Source organism: Mesocricetus auratus, unplaced genomic scaffold, assembly GCF_017639785.1.
Source record: "Mesocricetus auratus isolate SY011 unplaced genomic scaffold, BCM_Maur_2.0 Super-Scaffold_100014, whole genome shotgun sequence".
NCBI classification, from domain to species: domain Eukaryota; kingdom Metazoa; phylum Chordata; class Mammalia; order Rodentia; family Cricetidae; genus Mesocricetus; species Mesocricetus auratus.
The window spans coordinates 58,985,032-58,997,642 of NW_024429197.1; the positions used below are offsets into that span (position 1 = coordinate 58,985,032).

At 37.3% G+C, this 12,611-nt stretch overlaps 1 pseudogene; it reads left to right on the forward strand.

Annotated features, from left to right (window-relative positions):
* The first annotated feature begins 11,782 nt into the window (after positions 1-11,782).
* Positions 11,783-11,895, forward strand: LOC121144212 (annotated as a pseudogene).
* Positions 11,896-12,611: the final 716 nt, after the last annotated feature.

Consider the following 12,611-nt stretch of genomic DNA (forward strand, 5'->3'; position numbering starts at 1 on the left):
AGGATTGAGATGGTATCTCAGAGTTGTTTTGATTTGCATTTCCCTGATGGCTAAGGATGTTAAGTTCTTTCTTAAGTGTCTTTCACTCATTATAGATTCCTCTATTGAGAATTCTCTATTTAGTTCTCTACTCCAGTTTTTAATTGGATTATTTGGTGTTTTTGTGACTAGTTTCTTGCTTTTCATATATTTTGAAAACAAACCCTCTGTTAGATATAGGTTTTGTTAATGTCTTTTACCATTCTGTGGGCTGCTTTTTGGTCTTGATGCCTGTGTCCTTTGCCTTAAAGAAGCTTCTCAGTTACAAGAATTCCCATTCATTAATTGTTGATCTCAGAGTCTGCAACTATGAAATTGTATCTTTTTACATCTTTGCAAGTGACAAAAGTGTAACAGGATAAATAAATGACCCAAAGACAAATATTTGAATTTAAGCATCGAGCTGAAGATCAGAAAAGGAATGCAACTGGTTACTAGCTCTTACTCTATCTCAGTATGAAAAGTAACCCTGGCTACACCAAACCTCAGACTGGAGCCTCTTGTCAGTGTGGCTGGAGAATCCTGAAACTTCAGTGTCTTCCTGTCATCAATGTAGTTGGAGACTGAATGCCTGATACTGACCACTGAAGACCCTGCTCCTATCTTTTATACCATTCTAGTGATAGGATTAAAGCCAGTGATCCAAGGTGCTGATATCTTCTTTGTGTGTGCTATTTCTCTTTAGGAATGGATCAATCTTGTGTAGCTTAATCCTGAGTCCTAGGATTAAATATGTGTACCACAACCTCTTAGTTTCTGGCTGTTGGGATTAAAGTTGTGTATGACCAATGCCTGGTAACTATAGCAGGATTCTGTCTTTACTTTCTGAATCCTCAGGCAAGTTTTAATAAATCATAAATAATATACAACCACATAGGGGCCTTACATGGAAAATTATATACTTGCCACTTTTCAAATGGACAGATAATAACTCAGAGTTACTTATCAAACTATCTTCTTATGAGAGCAACAGAACCACAAAGACTCCTTCTTCTTTATGTATTATTAGCAGACTCTGAGTTCATTGGTAGACAATAAGTAATAGGTAGTGATGCACATAGCTTGCTTTTTTTAACTTCCCACGGATGATGATTTCAATCAGAGAAATATAACAACATACTTGTTTTCATAAAATGCTGACATGATTATGAAAGCAAACATTATCCTTTCCATTATTTGAGATGCAGCAAAGATGGCAGGTCAAAGAGAACTCCATTTCTCACACTTTCTCTCTAAGAAATGAAGGGATTCAGGTGAAAAACTTTAGTAACTCTCAAAAGCTATAAGTTTCCAATACTTAACTCAATAAGAATGTGCATTCTCAGCTCTCCTTCTTTAGATAAGTACTGTTTCTAGGGTAAGTAAAGTACTTTTCCTCGCAAGTATGAAGACCTTAAATTATCTGGAGAACTCATGGGAAACCCAGGCTTGGTCATACATGGATGTATCCCTACACTCCAGTCATATCAACATAGACAATCTTACAGGCCTTCACTCTGGAGGCATTAGTGAGTCCCAGGAAAAGAAGAGATGTTTACTCAAAAACAGTGTAGTCAGGACTGGAGGAACAATACTGGAGCTTGTTCTCTGGCCTTCATAATCAGGCACACACATGTCCATGCTCACCCAAACACATATGAATAAACATATCCATACACATAGGAAGAAACACACACACACACACACACACACACACACACACAAAGAGAATAACAACAGTAAAAAACTCTTGTACCTTCTAGTTCTAAGAGCACCAGTTCATTTTCAATCACTCTTTTTGCAGCCTATGAGTTTACATACTTCATATTCCCTAAACACCGGAATACTGACTTATCAGAAAAGTCACAAAAGAAACCAACATCACTGATTAGAATGGACAACCTTTAAAAATGCTCCCACCTAGAAAATATTTTTAGACTAATCTAGACATTCTTCCTAGAAATGCTGCCTCAGAAAGTGTCAGGAGTGTAATCTAGATATTAAATCTCAAACCATTTGTTTATTGTACTAAAAGGAAGTCTGATAAGTATGTTAGTTTCCTTTATTAACCTCTCTCGCCAGATTAAAACTAAACAACCAAGGAACTAATTATTTAGTCTGATTCATGCTTTCAGAGTTCAGCAAATAGTCATTTATATATCTCTCTGGATGTATTGAGAGACATCGTATCAAGTATGTGGAGGTCTATAGTGGAGAATTTTTTTTGTGGTGGGTGGTCAGCAGAGACCAAGGGAACATAGAAGGACACTAGGACAAGATATACCCTAGGTCACACTGCCAATGACCTATTTCCTGGTACTTGGCTCCAAATTATTCCTTTGTTTAATTTCGATTAATGCCATCCAATTATTAATTCATCCAGGAGTCATATATATATATATATTTCTTAATCTATGCAAATGAAAAATTAATATAATGTGAACAGTAGGTCTTTCCATATAGTTCATTATTGCTACTAAAGCCTTCATTACTAAAACAGCACTGGATATATTTGTTGAATAAAGAACTTGTTAGTCTTTTAAATATATGTTTAAACCTTCATTGTGAAATTCTCTGATTACTTAACTTTCTCTAAGTTATTCTAATATGGGCTTTTTAGAGTATAATTTACACAGCTGTATTTGTACAACCATAACATTTGAAATCACCTGTCAACTTTACTCAAAACTGGTTGTGCAAATTAAGCTTTAGGTTTTGTGTATTTCTGACTCCATATCTATCTTTGGTAGCTCTCAGGAATTAATAATTATTCTGTTAAACATTTTTATGAAAATATCTTAAGCAGTATTTCTTATAAAGTACCTTCTTTATGTCTTACACTTCTAATTTGTAAATAACTTAGAATTCTTCATTCTGAGTTCTTTCTTAATTACAAGGCATTATAAGTGAAAATGAATCTATTAGTTTATAATACAAATTGAATTGAAAGGAAAAAATATTTCAACTACACACAGAACAAAACCAGAGTGGAGTCGTAGTATAGGATAAAGTAGTGAGGAGATGGAAAATATTCCTAGTAGTGTTGACAATTAACATTCTTACAGGCGTTCTCAGTTTCTGTTGTCTCTTCACAATGATTCCAACCCTTTCTCAATTTAAAAGTCAGATAAAATTAAAGTATTCTTTTGGGCGTCTCAACACATGTATTTATGTCAGGTATGCTAGTGCATATAGCAGAGGAGGCTAAGGTGGGAAGGTGGAGAGTGTGAAGTCAACATGAGCTACATAAACAATTCATCATTTAGAAGAAAACATTTGGAGAGCTGAATGTCAGATAAAATATATAAGCAGGCATGTGTATATATAAGTAGAAAAGACTGCAGGGGTTGTTCACTTCACTGGCCTGGATGTCTCAGCTAGTCTTCTGTCTGCCATAGAATCTCAACGAGGTGTGTTCTAATTCCAGTCAAGGAATGTCTCAGCAGCAGGATAAAGAAACTTCCCAGTAATAGTTAGGGAAAGAGTTAAAAAGTAAAAGATTCCTGCTTCCATTTCGCTTTAGGTAGGCTATCACTAGAAGGCATGGTCAAGATTTAGGGTGGGTCTTTCCCATTATTATAATCCTATAAAGCAATATTTTCCATAGGAGCACCAAGGTACATGTGTTTTAGTTGATTCCAAATTTTATCATATTTATAGTCATAATTAGTCTGTAGCTGTTCACTATGTCTTTACTTAGTGTTCACATATGCTATCCTGGTTATCCTTTTTTTAAAGAGCCACTGTGACTTATTAGATTAATATTAAATATAACCTTGCATGTCAAATACTCATTATCTTTTTTAAAAGTCTAAGTCAAATTTCTCTCTGGTAGTCCTGTCTAGACATGAGAATAGGGTGTTGAAGCCTCCCACTACAAATATGTGGGGCTTTATATGTGATTTGAGCTTTACTAATGTTTCTTTTATGAATGTGGGTGCCTTTGTATTTGGGGCATAGATGTTCAAAATTGAAATGTCATCTTGGTGGATTTCTCCTGTGATGAGTATGAAGTGCCCTCCTCCATCTCTTCTGATTGATTTGATTTTGAAATCTAATTTGTTAGATATTAGGATTGCTACCCTCGCTTGATTCTTGGGTCCTTTTGATTGGAAAATATTTTGCCAACCCTTCACTCTGAGGTAATTCTGTCTTTGATGGTGAGGTGTGTTTCTTGTATGCAACAGAAGGATGGGTTCTGTCTTCGAATCCATTCTGTTAGCTTGTGTCACTTTATGAGCACGTTAAGACAATTAATATTGAAGGATATTGCTCATTACTTTTTTGTTTTGGAATAATTGATTGTGGTCGAATTATATGTGGATTTCCACCTCTTTTCTTTTGGCTGTTAGTAAGGTGTGATTATCTATTGCCTATGATTTTCTGGTTGTAGTTAACTCCCTTGTAGTGAGGTTTTCCTTCCATAATTTTCTGTAGTGCTGGGTTAGTGGATATGAATTATTTAAATCTGGTTTTGTCATGGAATATCTTGTTTTCTCCATCTATAGTGATTGAAATCTTTGCTGGGTATAGCAGTCTGGGCTGGCATCTGTGGTCTCTTAGTGTTGGTAGAATATCTATCCAGCACCTTCTGGCTTTCAGAGTAACCACGGAGAAGTCAGGTGTGATTCTGATAGGTTTTTCTTTGTATGTTACTTGGCCTTTAGCCTTTGCTGCTCTTAATATTCTTTATTTTGTATATTCGGGGTTTTTAATATTATGTGTCAAGGGGATTTCCTTTTGTTTTCCACTCTATTTGGTGTTCTATAGGCTTCTTGTACTTTCATTGGTATGTCTTTCTTTAAGTTGGGAAAGTTTTCTTCTATGATTTTGCTGAATATGTTTTCTGCCCCTTTGAGGTGGATTTCTTCTCCTTCATCTATAACTATTATTCTTATTTTTGTGTTTTCATAGTGTCCCATATTTCCTGCAAATTTTGTGTTAGGGATTTGTTGGAGTTAAGATTTTCTTTGGTCGATGAAACTATTTCCCCTAGTGTATCTTCAACACCTGAGATTCTGTCTTCCATCTATTGTATTCTGTTGGTTATGCTTGTATCTGTAGTACCTGACCATTTGCCCAGCTTTTCTATTTCCAGCATTCCTTCAGACTGTGTTTTTTATTGTCTCTATTTTAGCTTTCAACCCTTGTACTTTTTGAATTGTTTCCAGTAATTTTTTTCTTTGTCTTTCCCTCTCTTTCTTGCATTTGTTGAAGTTTTTAGTTTGTCTTTTCTTCCATTTCTTGCATTGTTTTTTCCTCCATGTATTGCAGTTCTTGGATTTTTGGGTAGTTTTTTTTCCATGTCTTTAAGGGATTTTCTTATATCTTCTTTGAGAGCCTCTATCATTTTCATGAGGTTGCTTTTAAGGTTTTTCTCGTCTGCTTCTTCCACAAAGGACTGTTCAGGTCTTGTGGGTGTAGATTCTTTAGTGTCTGGTGGTGTCATATTTGTTTTTCTGTTGGTGGGTATGTTTTTGTATCATCTTCTTCCCATCATTTCTTCCTGTGGGTACAGAAGGAGTCTCTTCCTCCCTTGGTGAATATGTGATCATGGTTCCTTTCCAGTGGCTTTTCTCTTGTTTCAATGGAGGCAGTACAAGTATCAGGACCTTAGCAAACTCTGGGTAGGCTGGACCCTCACCTCGCCTGTCCCGTGGGTAGAGGCTGGGACTGAGAAGATGGCAGTCTCAAGGCAGGCTGATTCCAGTAGTGATGGGATCCGATTCTGCTGTGTGCAGTCTTCAGGTCTCCAGTGATTCTGCTCAGGCCAGCAGAAAGCAGGTTGAAGACAGACCCACACTTACCTCAATTATCCTGTTGGTGGAGCATGGACTTGGAAGCTGGCAGTCTCTGGACAAAGGAACTAAAGGAAGTTATGACCCAATTGGGATTAACAGACATCTATAGAACATTCCACCCAGATAAAAAAGAATATACATTATTCTCAGAGCCACATTCTTCTCAGTGCCACATGGAACCTTCTCAAAACTCAACCACATACTTGCCAACATATCACATATCAACAGGTACAGAAAAATAGGAATAACTCCATGCACCTTATCAGACCACCATGCATTAAAATTAGAATTCAACAGCAACACAAATTGTAGAAACCCCTCAAAATAATGGAAGTTGAATAATGCACAATTGTACCATTCCTGGGTCAATGAAGAAATAAAAAAAATTAAAGACTTCCTAGAATTCAACGAGAATGACTACACAACATAACCAAAATTATGAGACACTTTGAAAGCAGTGCTATAAGGGAAGTTCATAGCACTAAGTGCCCACCTAAAGAAACTGGCAGATAGTTACACTAGAGAATTCACAGATCAACTGAAACCTCTAGAACACAAAGAAGCAAATTCACCCAGTAGGAGCAGATGCCAGAAAACACTCAAACTGAGGGCTGAAATCAATAAAGCAGAAACAAGGAAAACAATACAAAAAATCAAAGTAACAAAGAGTTGGTTCTTTGAGAAAATCAACAAGATAGACAAACCTTTATCCAAACTTACCAAATGAGGGAGTGTGATAATGCAAATTAAGAAAATCAGAAACAAAAAGAGGGACATAGCAACGGACAATGATGAAACGCAGGGAATAATCAGGTCATACTTTGTAAACCTGTACTCCAAAAAATTTGAAAATCTAAAGGAAATGGACAATTTTCTGGATAGATATCACTTGCCTAAATTAAATCAAGAATGGATAAACAATTTAAATAGACCTATAACATCTAAGGAAATATAAGCATTCATCAAAAGTCTCCCAACTAAAAAAAGCCTCAGTGCAGATTTCTACCAGGAATTCAAAGAACAGCTTATACCAATGCCATTCGAAGTATTGAGAAGGGTCTTTGCCAAAGTCTTTCTGCGAGGCTTCAATAAAATTGATACCCAAGCCACATAAAAGCACAACTAAGAAAGAGAACTTCAGACCAATATCCCTCATGAACATTGATGCAAAAATACTCAATAAAATACTGGCAAATGGGTTCCAAGAACACATCAGAAAACTCATCCACCATGATCAAGTAGACTTCATTCCAGACATGCAGAGTTGATTCAACATGTGAAAATCCATCAGGGCAATCCACCATATAAACAAGCTGAGAAACAAAAATCACATGATCATCTCACTGGATGTTGAAAAGGCCTTTGAAAAATCCAACAACCCTCTACGATAAAGGTCTTGGAGAGATCTGGTATAACAGGAACTTACCTCAACATAATAAAAGCTATATACAGCAAACCAACAGCCAACATCAAACTAACGGGACAGAAACTTAATGCAATTCCTCTATTATCAGGAACAAGACAAGGATATCTACTCCCTCCATACCTCTTCAAAATTGTACTTGAAGTTGTAGCTAGAGCAATACGATGACAAAAGGAGATCCAGGAGATACAAATTGGAAAGTAAGGGGTCAAACTTTCACTAGTTTTAGATGATATGATAACTTAAATAAGTGACCCAAAAAACTCCACCAAGGGACTCCTGCAGCTAATAAATACTTTAAGCAAAGTGGCTGGATACAAGATCAATTCAAGAAAATCAGTAACCCTACTATATACATGTGATAAAAGGGCTTAGAAAGAAATCAGAGAAACATCGCCCTTTACAATAGCCACAAACAACATAAAATACCTTGGGGTAATGCTAACCAAACAAATGGAAGACCTGTATAGCAAGAACTTTGAGTCTTTAATGAAAGAAATTAAAGAAGACACCAGAATTTGGAAAGGTCTCCCATGCTCTTTGATAGGTAGGAACAACATAGCAAAAATGGCAATTTTACTGAAAGCAATATACAGATTTAATGCAATTCCCAATAAAATCCCAGCACAATTCTTCACTGTACTTGAAAGAATAATCTACTTTGTATGGAAAAACAAAAGACACAGGATAGCCAAAACAACCTTACTCAACAAAGCAACATCTGGAGGCCTGGCCATCCCTGACTTCAAGTTCTATTATAGAGCTGTAGTCCTGAAAACAGCTTGGTATTGGCAGAAAAAATATACAGGTAGACGAATTAAATCAAATTGAACACCCTGATATTAACACATACATGTATGAACATCTGATTTTCAACAAGAAGCTAAAAATATACAATGGAAAAAAGAAAGTATCTTCAACAAATGGTGCTGGGATAACTGGATACTAGCATGTAGAAGAATGTGTGTAGATCCATGTCTATTGCCATGCACAAAACTAAAGCCCAAATGGATCAAGGACCTCACATAAATCCAGACACACTGAACCTGTTAGAAGAGTATGCAGGAGGCACCCTTGAACGAATTGTTACAGGAGAACATAACTCCAGGAGCACAGACACTAAGATTGACAATTAATAAATGGGACCTCCTGAAACTGAGAAGCTTCTTTCTGTAAGGCAAAGGACACAGTCAGCAAGACAAAAAGTCAACCCACAGATTGGGAAAGGATATTTACTAACACCACATCTTATAGAGGGCTGATCTCCAAAATTTACAGAGAATTTAAGAAGCAAGTCTCCAAAACACCAATGGATCCAATAAAAATAGGGTACTTGGGCATATATCCAAAAGATGCCCATTCATACAACAAAGATGTCTGTTCCACTATGTTCATAGCAGCTTTATTTGTAATAGGCAGAACTTGGAAGCAACCTAGATGTCCCTCAACTGAAGAGTGGATAGAGAAAATGTGGTACATTTACACAATGGAGTACTATTCAGCAGAAAAAAACAATGGAATCCTGAGATTCTCAGGCAAATGGATGACACTAGAAGAAACCATCCTGAGTGAGTTAACCCAGTCACAAAAAGAGAAACATGGCATGTACTCTCTAATATATAGATTTTAGACATAGATCTGGGGAATGCCAGCCTACAATCCTATGGCCAGATGGTCTGGGAAACAGAAACTTCATTTAGTGGCTGATGGAAGAAGAGGCAGACTCCCTCGGTTAAGTATTGAGCTGAACTCAAGAAAGCCAGTAACAGAGAGGGAGGACTGATGATCAAAGGGATTAAGACTGGGCTGGTTTAACTCCCAGAAACAGCTGACCAGACAAAGGTTAACTCTTGAATCCCAGGCATCAGTCTGGGAATCCATCATGGGACTGATCAAGACCCCCTGAATCTGGGTGTCAGTGAGGAGGCCTAGGTAATCTATTGAGCCTTGGGCAGCAGATCAGTACCCATCCCAAGTATACACATGGAATTTGGACTCCCATAGAACAATGTGAGGTGCACTCTCACCCTGAACTCTTGGGGAAGGGTCTAGGCCCTGCCCTATATGAAATGACAGACTATGGACACCCCCATGGAGGGCCTCACCCTCCCTGGGGGAATGAGGGGACAATGGGGAGGTTGGAGGGAGGGCATGGGAGGAGGCGAGGGAAAGGGAGAGGGACCTGGAACTGACTTGTGAAGCAACCTTATTTCTTATCTAAATTTAAACTGGAAAATAAAAAAATAATAATAAAATCATAAAGCCAGAAAAAATAGGGTACAGAAATAAATAGAGAACTACCAATACAGGAGTGTAAAATGGCTGAGAGATACTTGAGAAAGTATTCAACATTCCTAGCCATCTGGGAAATACAAATCAAAACAACTCTGAGATACCATGTCACTCCTGTCAGAATGGCTAAAATCAAAAACTCCAATGACAGCTTAAGCTGGAGAGGATGTGGAGAATGGAGAACACTCCTACACTACTGGTGGGAGTGCCAATTTGTACAATCAGTATGAGATTCCCCAGGAAATTGGGAATCAGTATACCACAAGACCCAGCAATTCCACTTTTAGGCATATCCCCAAAAGATGTAGATTCATACAACAAGGATGTCTGCTCCACTACATTCATGGCAGCATTATTTGTAAAAGCCAGAGACTGGAAGCAACCTAGATGTCCCTCAACTGAAGAGTGGATAGAGAAAATGTGGTATATTTACACAATGGAGTGCTATTCAGAAGAGAAAAAAACAATGGAATCTTGAAATTTGCAGGCACATGGATGACACTAAAGGAACCATACTGAGTGAGGTAACAGAGTCACAAAATGAGAAACATGGTATGTACTCACTCATTTATAGATTTTAGACATGAATCAGGGGAATGCCAGCATACAATCCCACTGCCAGAGAATCTAGGAAACAGAACCTTCATCCAGCGACTAATGAAACAAGAGGCAGGTACTCACAGACTAACACAGAACTGAACTCCTGGAATCCAGTGTCAGAAAGAGATAATTTATGTGCAAAGGAGTTAAGCCTGGTTTCACCCACAGAAACAGTTGACCTGTACAAAGGGGAGCTCTTGAACTCCAGATTGATAGCTGTGTAGAAAGCATGGGATTGACCCAGATCCCCTGAATGTGGTTGTCAGTGAAGATGCATAGGTAATCCATAGGACCTTGAGTAGTATTTATTCCTGGTGTACAAATAGACTTTGAGTGACCATGAGGCAATATGAGAGCCTAGGCTCTGCACTATCTAAAATGACAGTCACTGGAGATTCACCATGGAGTGCCTCACCCTCCTTGAGGATTGGAGTGGAGTCTGGGTGGGGTACTGGGGTACCTGGTGGGGAGGGCACGCAAGGAGGGGAGGGAGAGGGAGCTGTGATTGACATGTGAAACAAGATTGTTTCTAACCTAAATAAAAATATAATTAAAAAAGAAAAAAAAGTGTAAGTCAATATTCAGTAACATGAGGGGTAGGTTTCAACCTAATGGTGTTAGTTAATAATGTAAAAGTCAGACATTCCAAAAATCAAGTCATTCAAACATTATTCTAATAAATCTTATTGCCTTGTGTTTTCATTTTAATGATTCTCTACCTTTTTTCAATACGTATTTTGGAATAGAAGTATATTGCTCCCTACTTATCTTCTTCATTGCAGTCCCTAAAATCACCTTCCATCCCTCCAACCCCACATGTGTTCTCCCAAATAAAAAGTTGATAGCCACTTTATCTTTGTTTATATTCTTTCCACTCACACACACACATACACACACACACACTCACACACAAACACACCACACACACACACACACGTTAATGTGTTACCTGTTCTTAAAGCTGAGATATGTTTCTTGTAAACAGATTTTATTTCTTAGTCCATTCAATGAGTTTCAGTCTTTTGATAGAAGAATTGAGGCTATTAATATTCGGAGGCATTATTGAGAGGTGTCCATCGATAGCAATTATTTTGATGTATTTTGCTGGCTTGTGTATTTAATTTTGTTTTTTTTCTCTTTAACTTATAGGTTCATATTTTTATTTGTAGAGTTTTTTCCTATGCTTATTCCTCTTTTCAGTTCTAAGTATTAAATTCTATAATTTGTGTACAATTTTTATATTTTATTTAATTTTTTTAAATTTTTTTCATTTTTAAGTTTAAATTTAGATTAGAAACATGGTTGGTTCACAAGTCAGTTCCAGGTCCCTCTCACTTTCCCTTCCCTCCTCCTGTGCCCTCCCCCCATCCCCCCCAATATCCCCTCATTTCCCCAGGGAGGGTGAGGCCCTCCATGGGGGTGTCCACAGTCTGTCATTTCATCCAGGGCAGGGCCTAGACCCTCCCCCCCAAGAGTTCAGGGTGAGTGTGCATCTCACATTGTTGGATGGGAGTCCAAAGTCTGTGTGTATACTCTGGATGAATACTGATCTACTGCCCAAGGCTCAATAGATTACCTAGGCCTCCTCACTGACACTCCCATTCAGGGGATCTTTATCAGTCCCATGTCGGATTCCCAGGCATCAGCCTGGGCTTTTCAGCCTTTTGGCTAAGATCAAGTGTAGTATCTGTTCTTATCAGTTTAATATATTTTATTTTTGATGGACATGAAATTTCTAGTCTGTTTGGGTCATGAAAACTTGTTCTTTACATTTTATCTAAGGCAGATAATTTTGCTGGGTACCGATTGTCTTTTATGACTTGGAATACGTTAATTCAGGCCCTTTAACTTCAAGGTCTTTTGGCTTTTAGGGTTCCAAGGAAAATCCAAGTGACAAGTTATTGTGATTTTTTATGTGTGTTTTTCTTTCATCGACTTAAATATTTTCCTTTGTTCTTTATATTTAATTTTTACTTATCAATAATATGATCTGTTTTTGGTATTGTCTACTTGGAGTTTTGTGTGATTCTTGTATCTATTTAGATATGATTTTCCTCAATTGAGGAACTTTTCTTTTTCTTTTTTTTTCAATCTTTTTTGAATAGATAGTTCTTAACAGTGTCCTGGGATCAATTAACCCATTTATATTAATCTACATTCAATAACAGGACATTACATCTTTCCTATCTGGCACCTTACTTTTCCTCTCCATGTTTCCTGGTAACTCATGTGCACCTGGATTGTTCTCTTCTTCCTTTCTTTCCTCAGAAATCCCAGCTGTAACTCATGACTAACTATTGGATGCTTGGGTTTTTATTATACCAATTAGTGCAAATACATCTTCTCATAGTGTACAAATATCTCACAAACCCCATTTTGTGTAAATAAAAAGGAAAAAATTTTAACTTACATGGTGAAAAAGAGGAATTATCAATTAAGAATTACCTTTACAATGCCCAGACCATTTATATTTGACA